This window comes from Silene latifolia, chromosome 11, assembly GCF_048544455.1.
Source record: "Silene latifolia isolate original U9 population chromosome 11, ASM4854445v1, whole genome shotgun sequence".
NCBI lineage: Eukaryota > Viridiplantae > Streptophyta > Magnoliopsida > Caryophyllales > Caryophyllaceae > Silene > Silene latifolia.
In genome coordinates this window covers 122,327,178-122,340,020 of record NC_133536.1, presented here as the reverse complement: position 1 = coordinate 122,340,020, position 12,843 = coordinate 122,327,178, and the positions used below count along the sequence as shown (strand labels likewise).

The window sequence follows — 12,843 nt, the reverse complement described above, 5'->3', positions numbered from 1 at the left end:
CTCTTTACTCTCTCTATTTAATTTAATTCCCTATTGCATACCTTTATTATTGCCTTCAATTTCTGTTTTAATTAGTATTGTTATTGGTTTATGTTATTTTCTCTTAATCATCTCTTTATAATGTCTTCTATTGCTTTATTAATCTTTGCTAGTTTTATTATCGCCATGAGTAGCTAATTTCTTTGTTGCTAGGATTGGGGGAGTGATGGTAGTAAAGCAATGATGTTATAATTATATTGGGAGGTTAATATGTGAGAATTGATTCATAGCAATTTAATTGTAATCGTTTAGTTGAGTGCACGCTTCTAAACTAGTTAACCCGGTTAAATTCCAACCTAGATCGGAAGATTGGAATGAATAGACCTGTTATGAACAATAGACTACACTAATGAGGGCAGAAGCTAAGTTAGTAGTATTTTAGGGTGGATAGCGGACAGGAAGGACCTTTCCGTTACCCTTCTCACATCAAACCGACTGACCTTACCTTTAGCAAATTGTGTGATATCATGGTGAACCAACATCCTGGCATTTCTCTCTTTATTTGATCACATCTTTATTTCATTTTCCTTTTTATTGCTCTCTCTGCTTTATTTTCAGTTCAGTAGTTTAGAAAACAAATCAAAACACCCCAATTTATTACCGTGACAGACTAGAATAACAAGTAGATATAATAGCCTCCCTGTGGAGTACGATACCCGACTTACCTCTTCTATATTAGTTAGAGCCGGTTGGTTTGTTTTTGATAGGGTTGCGACAGCCGTGTCAGATCTCTTTCTCTTTTATAAAAGAGATATTAATTCTATGATGGTGCTGCTAAGATCTTTTACTACTTTTTCCCATGCTTCTGGTCTTCAAATGAGCCCCTCTAAGCCACTGCCTATTTGAATAGGGGTTCTTAGTGGTGTTAAGAAAGACATCATGCAGGTCTCTGGTTGTAGTGACGGTACATTGCCTTTAAATATTTGGGAGTACCTATCACATGTGGGAGACTAACAAAAGAAGACTGCAATGTTTTGGTAGATACGTGCATTTTATATAGCCTTATTAGTCTTATTTTGCACGTATTTCTATTCACTTTTATACTGTTTTGTATTGCAATATGCCCCGAATTGGCTACTTTGGTTTGTTTTGTCTATTTTGCAGAAATGAACCTGAAAGTGGTGAAACCGTACTCTTTTCTTCATGTTTTGCATGCATTTTGCGGAGAGGGGAATGGTAGAGCGGGAGTACTGCATTGGGATGCGTGAAGATGGTCAACGAAGCAGTCAACGACGTGTTTGAAGCTGACTTGGAGAAAGAACACTCGATTGATGGGTTTATTTGGTCGATCGAGTGGTTTGGAGTGCTGAAGAGGTCGATCGAGTGCTTTATTGTACTCGATCGAAATGCGTTTTTGAGGGTTTCCTCGATCGAGTAACCTTTTCTCTCGATCGAGAGGTTTAGCCTTGGAAGTCCTCGATCGAGTGGTTTTATACTGCTCGATCGAGAGGTTTTGAGCTTTCACGGGCTTAATTAACCCGTGTTGGACCTATTTCGTGATAGACTTTGTTTTTCTATTTAAGCATCCATAATTAGGTTATTAATTACGTTTTACTCATCTTATAACACCACTTTACTCTCTTAATCTCTCTTAATACTCTCTACTGTAAACCTTGCTCTTGGATTTCTTGCTTGGATTTTGGTTGTTCTTTACGCCGGATCGCTTGTTATTGTAATCCTTCTTCCCCTTATTAATCTCAATCTCGTTTTTATTGCTTTAATTCCTTGTTAATCTCATCATTAATTTATGCCCTAATTTCGTTTATGCATTATTATTGTTATTTCGCCATGCTTTCTATTAGTTCATTCAATATTGTTATTATTGACATCATTAGCAATATGAGTAGCTAATTTCATTCATGTTGGGATTAGGGAATCCATGGTAGGATTGTGATGATGTAACGAATAGGCTAGACGATTTATTTGTGAGAATCTGTACCCATGGCAATTTAATTATAATACTGACTTAGTTGAGTGCACGCTTCTACGTTACTTTTAATCTGGTTAAATTTACTCCTGGATCGGAAGATTGGATTAAATAGACCTGCTATAAACAGTAGACTACCCTGACGAGTACGGAAGTTAAGTTAGTGGAAATCTAGGATAGAAAGTGGACCGGAAGGACCTTTATTGTATCCGTCTCACAGTAAATTATCTAGGCTATTTGCATTTGAGTCACTAGACTACCATGGTGAACCGAAATCCTGACATGTTCTCTCTCATTTGATCATCTTTATTATAATTTCTATCTTTTATTATTCTTTCTTTACTACTGTTCCCTTTAAGCCTTTATTAGTTTAGAAACCAAATTCAAAACCCCATTTAGTGACCTAAATAGACGGACCTCTAACAGATATCTTGCCTCTCTGTGGAGATCGACCCGATTTCCCTAGCTATATTAGTTAGTGCCAGTTGGTTATTTTTGGTAGGTACACGACTAGCCTGTCAAATTTTGGCGCCATCGCCGGGGAGGCAATAGCCCTATCTGTTTTTGTTTTCGTTTATCTTTATCCGTCTCAGGGAATTTTAATTCCTTGAGACAGCTCTCATTTATCTCTTTTAGTGTTGTGTATGCCCAGGTCAAACAGGTCGGAGTTAGTTCCAGCTGATTCTGAGCCAGAAAGACTATTTCGGCAAAAACTCCGTCTGCAAAGAGAACTTTAAAAGGAAGACTTGAGTACTTTCGAGCCCGAGCTACAACACTTTTTATTTGCAGAAGACCAGTCTTTAGAAGAAGATAATCTCATTTCTGCCAACAAGCCAGTAAAGATGCCTAACATTGCAAGTCACTCGCAGCCCAAAGCATCCTCTATTCCTAAAGGTTTCAATCTCCAGACTAAGGACGGTAACACCTTTAATATCCGTCCCTCTTACATAAATCTGGTGGAGAGAAATCTGTACAGAGGTGTGGCGGGTGAAGATCCAAGGAAACACATGGAGGTCTTTACCGATTACTGCTCTACTATTCCCGCTACAAAGGGAGTAACACAGGATAAGATAAAGGAGGTACTTTTTCCTTTTTCTCTGACTGACTCAGCCCGTGAGTGGCTGACCGATCTTGACCGGACTGCTGCTGGTATCACCAACTGGGAGACTCTCGCACTTGCCTTCTACAAAAGATATTTCCCTCCACAACGCACTAATCAGCTGAGGGGTAAGATTACCAGTTTTAAGCAGGCGCCTGATGAGACTTTCTATGAAGCTTGGTGTCGGTTCAAGAAGTTGTTGAGGTCTCTTCCTCACCATGGTTTTGATCAGTGGTTCTTGTGCAACCAGTTCAACAATGGGTTGTACGATGACCATAGAGCTATACTTGACGCCTCATCCAACGGAAGATTCCAAAATAACATTGATGATGATAAGGGATGGGGCATTATTGAGGAGATGGCGACCCATTGTGCTGAATATGGGAACCCACGGGACGGTATTCGAATAGTCCATTCAGTTGATAAGGCAGTTGTGGCTCAACTGGAAGCTATGAATGCCTGGTTTGATAGATTGGAGCTGCAATCTGCTGGGGGAGCCACAGACAGTTCATTTGTTGACTAGACAAGAAACTGTTATTTGTGAGAGGTGTGGAAGTGATGACGGTCATACTGCTATTGAGTGTCTAACTGAGAAAGAACAAGTACTTTCTTTCCAGCAATATAGGCAAGGAGGAGGTTCTTATTACAACAATCAAGGGGCAGTTCATCCCAATTTGAGGTGGATAAGTCAAAATGTTCTTAATCCCACTCCTCCACCGTAGCAGTAGCAGCCATATGTCCCTCCTCACAAGGCTCAACAAGGCTTCCAAAACCTGTTAGAAATCTATATCTCATTATACAACATATTCTTATATGTTACAATTTAATTTAGTCATATAATTAATTTAGATATTATGCATGCAAACATAAATAAATATAGAGAAGAAATCGTCATCCTTACATTGAGATTTCGGATTAAAGGGCACAAGTAAGATCTCCTTCTTACTTGTTCTTGAGCTCTCCTAATATGGATGAACAAAGATTCAAGGATAGAATCTCTCCCAAAGAATTATACCCAAGATAACCTCCTAAAAGACTAACATTATTAATACTAGAACAATATTAATCTTAATAAAATTGACCCAAAACTATTGTTTTTATCTCTTGTATTTCGGCCAAGAGAGGAAGATATTTGGAGTTTTATTTCTCTAGTTTTTCTTAGAGAGCTTTTATATTTCTTACTCTAGAAATATTGTATATTGTATGAATGAATAAAATTAGAGATAAAAACTCTCTATTAGCCCCTTCAAAAACCGGTGGGAAGGAGGGATGGGGAGCCAATGTATGGGCAAGTTTTTCTATCCAAGAAAACATAGGCATGCATGGTTATAGCTAGGTGTAATTATTTTGTTTCCACTCAAATAATTTAACATAATTTAAACACCATACTCCCTCCATATTTCGGTCCATATTAGATAAAATGGATTCCATTTTATCTTTGTCAATTTATCAATTTGTCACATGTCACAAGTCATGTAAAATTGTCATGTATTTTTAACGTATTAAAAATCAACGTATTAATAAAATACGTCATGTACAAAATCGACTTAGTAATTCACAATTACTTGTACCAAAACGCTTTACCAATTATAAATTACAACATCTTGTATTTATAATAAATTATTCATTCAGTTTCAATTGTTTCCGCAAACAATAATTTCATCTAAGCAATAAAACAATTCGATTACTTAGACCGTATCTTATTATAATCAAATTACAATGAGACACGTAAATATTACTTCCAAAATCGTCCGTCAATTTTAAGTAATTTAATTAACTCGTATCGACGTACGACCAATTAAATATTCAATTAAGAGTGTTACCCTTTAGGTATGACCTAAGGGGATCAACTGATCACCACCGTCGCACGACAGTAATGTCAAACTCTAGTTAGCCAATCATTACCGATATGTGTGGACCAGTTGACTGTAAAATATTACATCCCACATGTATTCTTAAAATGAGACTTAAACATGTGATCATCATGATCGACAGTTGTGATCGCATTATTGTGGGAGGACACATATTCCAAAAATCTCCCACTTGTCCTCGACAAGTGTGCGTCACCAATTCTCCTACCCTATTACTATCTCCCACTTAATACAAGGTGTCTTTCAGTTCGTACTTGCAAGTGATCATATCGAGAGTGGTTTCCTCGATCTGGAGAACAACTGATTGACCGGAATTATCCACCATGGATACCTTCAGAGCGTGGCCATGCATTTACAGTTCATTACTCCTCGAGTGGCCCTGAGATATTGTTATAACCCTGACAATGGGTTGACAATTCCTATTGCACTTGTTCCCTTCGACTAGCCACAGCCATCATAACCCAAAATATGCCCATTTTACCCCATTTACGAAGGTCGTAGTAACACAAATCAAAGTTAATTTGAAACTGTGCCATCTTAGGCGAACAGTCTTTAGTCAATAGAATCGACTCATTAGAATATTATAGTAGCTCTTGCCACGACCAGGCTATATAAATTTGCCATAACTCTATTAGCGGTCATAAGGCCCGACAAAGTGTTCCTAACAGTCTGCCTATGTGATCGACTAGTCATCTCACATGACTTCAGAGAATTTGAACTTGCCATCAATCGCGTCACGCTCTAGTCACTTCGAGACGTCACCTCATACAAGTGACTATGGGCGAATACTATGTTAATCCGTGTTCACTTTAACGGGGTTCAATTTGTCAAAAGTGCCCTTTTAGATGTAACAATGTATAAAGAAAAGATAAAAGACAAATGCGATTATGAACATGAACAAAAACAACACTTTTATTTCATTTCAAAATCTAACACAAACTTGGTACACGTTTAAGTCCCATGGACGCAACATGTCCATCATGCTTAGCCTGCGATAAAGGCTTGGTGAGCGGATCATCTATGTTATCATCCGTCCCAACCTTACATATCGCAATTTCCTTTCTTTCAATGAAATCTCTAATTACATGATATTTTCTAAGTACATGTCTAGATCCATTACTAGACTTTGGCTCTTTAGCTTGGAAGATTGTCCCACTATTATCACAATAGAGAGTGATGGGATCATTGGCGGTAGGTACTACACTTAGACCATCCGTGAATTGCCTGATCCACACAGCTTCCTTGGAAGCTTCTGATGTTGCAATGTACTCAGCCTCCGTTGTTGAATCCGCAGTCACAACTTCCTTGAAGCTTCTCCAGCTAACGGCACCACCATTGAGCATGAAAATGAAACCAGCTTGTGATTTCATGTCATCTCTATTCGTTTGGAAACTTGAGTCCGTGTAACCATTAACACGGAGCTCGGTGTCTCCTCCAAACACTAAGATAGAATCCTTAGTCCTTCTCAAGTACTTAAGGATGTTCTTGACGGCTATCCAGTGACTCTCACCTGGATTTCCTTGATATCTACTCGTCATGCTCAAGGCATACGAGACATCAGGACGTGTGCATATCATGGCGTACATGAATGATCCAACAGCGGAAGCATAAGGGATCATCTTCATGCGTTCAACATCATGAGGTTCGGAGAGAGATTGAGACTTGCTCAATATTGTCCCAGTTACCATAGGTACCAATCCCCTTTTTGATTTGTCCATGCTGAACCGTCGAAAAATCTTATTAATATAAGACTCTTGACTTAGTGCCAATATCCTCTTGGATCTATCTCTATGGATCCGGATACCTAATATGCGTTGTGCCTTTCCTAAATCCTTCATTTGGAAGTGGTTACCTAACCACTTCTTAACAGAAGACAACATCGGAATATCATTTCCAGTGAGTAGTATGTCATCGACATACAAGATTAGGAACACAACATTGCTCCCACTAAATTTCATGTATAAACATGGTTCCTCAACACTTCGAGTGAAACCATTCTCTTTTATAACATGATCGAATCGATGATTCCAACTTCTAGATGCTTGCTTAAGACCATAAATGGATCTCTTAAGCTTGCACACTTTGTTAGGATTCTTAGAATCAACAAAACCTTCGGGTTGTATCATGTACACCTCCTCTTCTAAATGCCCATTTAGAAAAGCGGTTTTGACATCCATTTTCCATATTTCATAATAATGAAATGCGGCAATCGCTAACAAAATCCATATGGATCTTATCATGGCTACGGGGGCGAAGGTCTCATCATAATGGAGACCTTGGACTTGGGTAAATCCTTTTCCCACTAGCCTAGCTTTGTAGACATCATCATGTCCTTCTATGCCATTCTTGACTTTGAAAATCCATTTGCATTGAAGAGGTCTTGCCCCTTTAGGCAAATATACCAAGTTCCAAACTTGGTTTTCATGCATAGTGTAACACTACGGATTTCCTTTGGAGCCTACTCGACCGAGTAAAGCCTACTCGGCCGAGTAGTGCTCTTTGTGTGAGTTATTTCGGTTCTGCCGAGGAACACTCGGCCGAGTATAGTGAATACTCGACCGAGTGTAGGCCACTCGGCCGAGTGTCGTCACACTCGACCGAGTGTCCGGTTTGGCGAAGTTATATTTCGACGGTTTGATTAAAGAGTGATTAGGGTATTTTATATTTTCCGCGTCAGTTTCTAATATCACTTTTCACACATTATCATTTCTACGTTACCCTAATCCTACCCAAATCATTCCCTAATTCCTTCCTTGAGCATCTCGTAGCATAGTTGTGTGGATATTTGCGGTGATTATTCCGTATAAACTCTTGTTGCATTGTTGGTAAGTTCTATCTTTGTAATTATTGTATCTTTTGGGTTACTGTACATTTATATGGGAAGGGAATGTTGGGAATTGTTCAAAGTGTAATTGTGTTGTATGATCTTTGTATAGGAGAAGACTTCGTAGAGGAGCCTTTTTGATTGTCCGTGTTGCTTATCTTTGTGATTGCTAAGGTAGGGTTTCCCTACTCGATTCTTTGTGCTTTACATGACATATTATTGTATTTATCGTTGTCTATTGATCATCGTAATATGGAGATTGTTGTGACAATGTTGGTGTGAGGGGGATTGAGATGACAAGAGTGTCATGTGATTGTGATTGTGGTGGAGTCACTTGCGGGAGTGGCTTCACACCCTAGTTCGCCCTCCGTGGAACCCGCCACGGGAGGGGATGTGCACATTAAGGGACAGGGATTATTGTCGCTCGTTGAGGAGCTGGACTAGGTGGGATCGGCTGCGGTCACCCACTGGCGGCGAGGATTACCTGTTGCGATGGGTAATCTGGCAGGGCTACACACTTTAGTGTGTAGTCGGTTACTATGTGAGACAGGGTGATTGGGAGTTGACGATGATCGGACGAGTATTGCATTTGTTTGTCTTGTTGTTGCATAATACTGACCCCGTTGTTGTTTGTGTAATCTGCGGTGATACATATTATTGTATTTATCGTTGTCTATTGATCATCGTAATATGGAGATTGTTGTGACAATGTTGGTGTGAGGGGGATTGAGATGACAGTAGTGTCATGTGATTGTGATTGTGGTGGAGTCACTTGCGGGAGTGGCTTCACACCCTAGTTCGCCCTCCGTGGAACCCGCCACGGGAGGGGATGTGCACATTAAGGGACGGGGATTGTTGTCGCTCGTTGAGGAGCCGGACTAGGTGGGATCGGCTGCGGTCACCCATCGGCGGCGAGGATTACCTTGCGATGGGTAATCAGCGGGGCTACACACTTTAGTGTGTAGTCGGTTACTATGTGAGACAGGGTGATTGGGAGTTGACGATGATCGGACGAGTATTGCATTTGTTTGTCTTGTTGTTGCATAATACTGACCCCGTTGTTGTTTGTGTAATCTGCGGTGATCCATTTGGGGATGGTGAGCAGGCTTGACAGGTTTTGCTAGTGAGAGCTTGGGGATTTCATTGGGAGAATTGCCACCACGAGTCATAGCATCACTGTCTGAGTCTTAGCGAGTTTCCTTTTATTATTAAGACTTTGAAGTTGTATTTATTTAGACAGTATTTGGGTTTGGATATTGTAAACTTTGCATTTTACATTACTTTAATAAATGTGCTCAGTTCAGACGCTTTTGATATGTACTAACCTCGGGCAACCGAGATGGTAACAGTCTTTCATACTTGGGTGGTCCTGGTAAGGTAGCTTGGTATGAGGGGGTGTTACAAAGTGGTATCAGAGCCAAAGATTCCGGCACCTAAACAAATGAATTTAATGAACCTAGGGAGTCTAACTAAAATGAACCCGGGGAGAGTAGTTTGGAGCTACCGCAAAGACTCGGGAGACGTCCCGGAGTCGCATAATGGCCCTTACTAACTCGAGCCGGTAACTTGGGGAAAGTGTGATGAGGACTAGGCCTTGTATGTGTCCGTATGTGAAGATGCATGTTAGTAAAAGTCGATAATTGTATATATGTGTGATGAAATTCTTAACTGTTGTGATGGGAGAAGTAATTGATGAGACGGTTGTGATTTCAACGTTGGATTTAGCGTATGTGCAAATTGGATGTTGATATGTTTACAATATGGTGTTAAAGTTTTAATATATGTATCGCATGCTGAGGTGTTTATAACATGGCTTTTGAGTTCTTACGTAATTTTTATGAGAATACTGAGTTTGATAGAGGGATCGTAAAGTGTTAACCTGTAAATAGTGTTACTCGGCCGAGCATTATAGGCACTCGACCGAGTATTGAGTACTCGGCCGAGCAGAAGGAAACTCGACCGAGTGTTGTTTGAAGGAAAGTAGCAATCGCTACTGTTTATGGTAACTCGACCGAGCATGGGGGTACACTCGACCGAGTATGGTCCACTCGGCCGAGTGTTGTTATACTCGACCGAGTGCTTCTTTTTGTGCTTTGATGTTTGTCTCTGGAGTCGATACTCGACCGAGTATCTGAGAGGATACTCGACCGAGTGATCTTTACTCGACCGAGTGTTATTTATACTCGGCCGAGTGTTCTTATGGCGGAGGGATGTTATATTTTGAGCATATGTTTACGTTTCTTTCATTCTTACCAGCTCAAAATGCCGCCCAAAAGAACTCCCGCGCAGATCCAAGCTTCGGAGATGTCTGTTGATGAGGTTGCTCGCATGATTGAGCAACAAGAGGCTCTCCTTGAAGCTCTCAAAAATGTGGGAAAAGGAAACGAGAGAAATGTGGATGCAACCCAGCTTAGCATCAACATCGCTCGTTTCCACCCTCCCACATATGACGGGGTAGGCGAACCAAAGCTGCTCGAGAAGTGGCACCGTGAGATTGAAGCTCTCATGGAAATGGTTAAGTGCCCCGAGGATATGATTGTTGAACAGGTTGTATACTACCTAAGGGGAGAAGCTTCATTTGGTGGCGAACGTCAAGGATGATGCTAGAGCTTACTACCGGGAGGAAGGGGCTATTCCGTGGTCCGGTTAAAGAGTGCTATGAGGGAACAGTTTGTGCCGGAGCATATCCGACACAAGATGAGATCTGACTTTGAATCTTTCACTATGTCTGAGGAGATGACGGTCACTGATTACTATCATCGGTTTATGGAGCTTTCTCGTTATGTGGAAGATTTGCAGCTCGGACAGAGAGGTTTAGCTCTCCGATTTGAGAGGGGTTTGTCTGCTAAGATCGTGAGTCGTATGCCGGCTGGGGTTGCTACGACCTCAAGGAAGTGTATCCGAGAGCGGGTCAAGCCGAGAGAATGGTGGATCTCTCGAGGAGATTGAGGAGAGGACTGCTACCGAAAAGAGGAAGGTGATAGTGGGAACAAAGAATCACCAACCAACAAGAAAGGGAATTTCAATCATGCCAAGGCTTTCTCTAGTGGAGCTGGTTTCTCAGGAGGTTCTCGTGGTTGGGGAAAGAACGGAGGTCGGGCTGTGAGTGACAACACCAACCTTACGTGTTTCAACTGTGGTGGTATAGGCCACAAAAGGCGGGAATGCACGAGCTACAAGCCCGGCAATGGTTCAGGAGCTCGATCAGGAAATTTCTCTCAGGGGCCGACTCAGAGCTTTGCTAGTAGCCGACCGGGAGGTTCATGGGGCAACAGAGGTGGACAGGGTAACCAGGGCGGTTACAACCGCGGTGGTGGTGGATCTTATCGGCGTCGGAATAACGGTGTCACCGAGATTCGGCAGCTAAGCCTAGTACCTCCAATGCTTCGATTCGGGGTGGAGGACGGAAGAATAGTGGAAAGCTCTTCATGATGGATAAGCAGGAAGCACAGGATGATGCTCATGTAGTTACCGGTACCTTTCTTATTAATAATGTACCGTCCTTTGTTTTGTTTGATTCCAGGGCTACACATTCGTTTGTGTCTAAGAGTCATGCAGTGTCTATGGGTTTGGGCAAGTTTGAGGTTGTAAAAGATGATGTGTTCATACCTTCCGGGGAGTCTGTGTCGTGTCTCAAGTTATATAAGGGTATACCTATGGTGATTGGAGGGGTAGATTTACCAAGAAACTTTGTTAGAGTTTCCTAAGGATGGGTTTGAGGTAATTGTCGGGATGGACTGGCTGGGTAGGTATGATGCCAGGATAGATTGTAGACAGAAGAGAGTGTCTTTAAAGAGTCCCAAGGGTGTTAAAGTGTCCTATAGAGGGTTTGTGGTAAAGCCTAAGTGTAGGTTTATAGCAGTTATGACTTTAAAGTCATGTTTAAGGAAGAAGTGTCCCTTAATCCTTTGTCATGTGAGAGATCATCGAGTAGAGCCGCCGACAACTTCTGAGATTTCCGTGGTGAAGGAATTTGAAGATGTATTTCCTGAGGAGATACCGAGTTTGCCTCCCAAGAGGGATGTCGATTTCAGCGTGGAGCTTAAGCCGAGAACGGGTCCTATATCTAAAGCACCTTATCGTATGGCACCTAAAGAGTTGGCTGAGTTGAAGAAGCAGTTACATGAGTTGTTAGACAAGGGTTATATCAGGCCTAGCGTGTCACCGTGGGGAGCTCCAGTTCTTTTTGTAAAGAAGAAAGATGGGAGTATGAGATTGTGCATTGACTACGAGAGAGCTCAATCGGGTTACTGATGAAGAACAAGTATCCGTTGCCGAGGATTGATGATTTGTTCGATCAGCTAAGTGGAGCTGGTGTATTCTCTAAGATTGATCTGAGGTCGGGGTATCATCAGCTGAGGATAGCAGACGAGGATATTCCTAAAACAGCATTCCGATCTCGCTATGGTCACTACGAGTATGTAGTGATGCCTTTTGGGTTGACCAATGCGCCAGCAGCTTTTATGGATTTGATGAACCGGATCTTCACACCGTTTTTGGATAAGTTTGTGGTCGTTTTCATCGACGATATCCTAGTATATTCCAAGTCTAAAGAAGAGCACGAAGAGCACTTGAGGATAGTTTTGCAGACTTTGAGGGAAAATCAGCTCTATGCCAAGTTATCCAAGTGTGAGTTCTGGTTAGAGGAAGTGGCTTTTCTAGGCCATGTAATATCCAAGAAGGGGGTATCTGTGGATCCTAGTAAGATTGAGGCCGTTACCAAGTGGGAATCGCCGAAGAATGTGGCTGAGATTCGGAGTTTCTTAGGTCTTGCCGGCTACTACCGGAGATTTGTGAAGGATTTCTCTACCATAGCACGGCCTATGACATCCTTGATGAGGAAAGAAGTCAGATTTGTTTGGGATGAGAGTTGTGAAACGGCGTTTCAGACCTTAAAAGAACGCTTGACCACAGCTCCTATCCTAGCCTTGCCTGAGGGTTGTGAGAACTTTGAGGTCTATACCGACGCTTCGAAGAACGGTTTGGGTTGTGTCTTGATGCAGGGAGGGAGAGTGATAGCTTATGCTTCGAGGCGGTGAAGCAATATGAGGAGAACTACCCTACTCATGATTTGGAGTCAAAA

General features: G+C 41.6%; 1 non-coding gene across 1 annotated transcript; it reads right to left on the bottom strand.

The window, feature by feature from the left end:
* Nucleotides 1-3,184: 3,184 nt before the first annotated feature.
* On the bottom strand, nt 3,185-3,290 carry LOC141615835 (small nucleolar RNA R71). The gene has a single exon (XR_012530230.1). It is a non-coding gene; the product is annotated as a small nucleolar RNA R71 (small nucleolar RNA).
* Between the last annotated feature and the right edge of the window lie 9,553 nt (nt 3,291-12,843).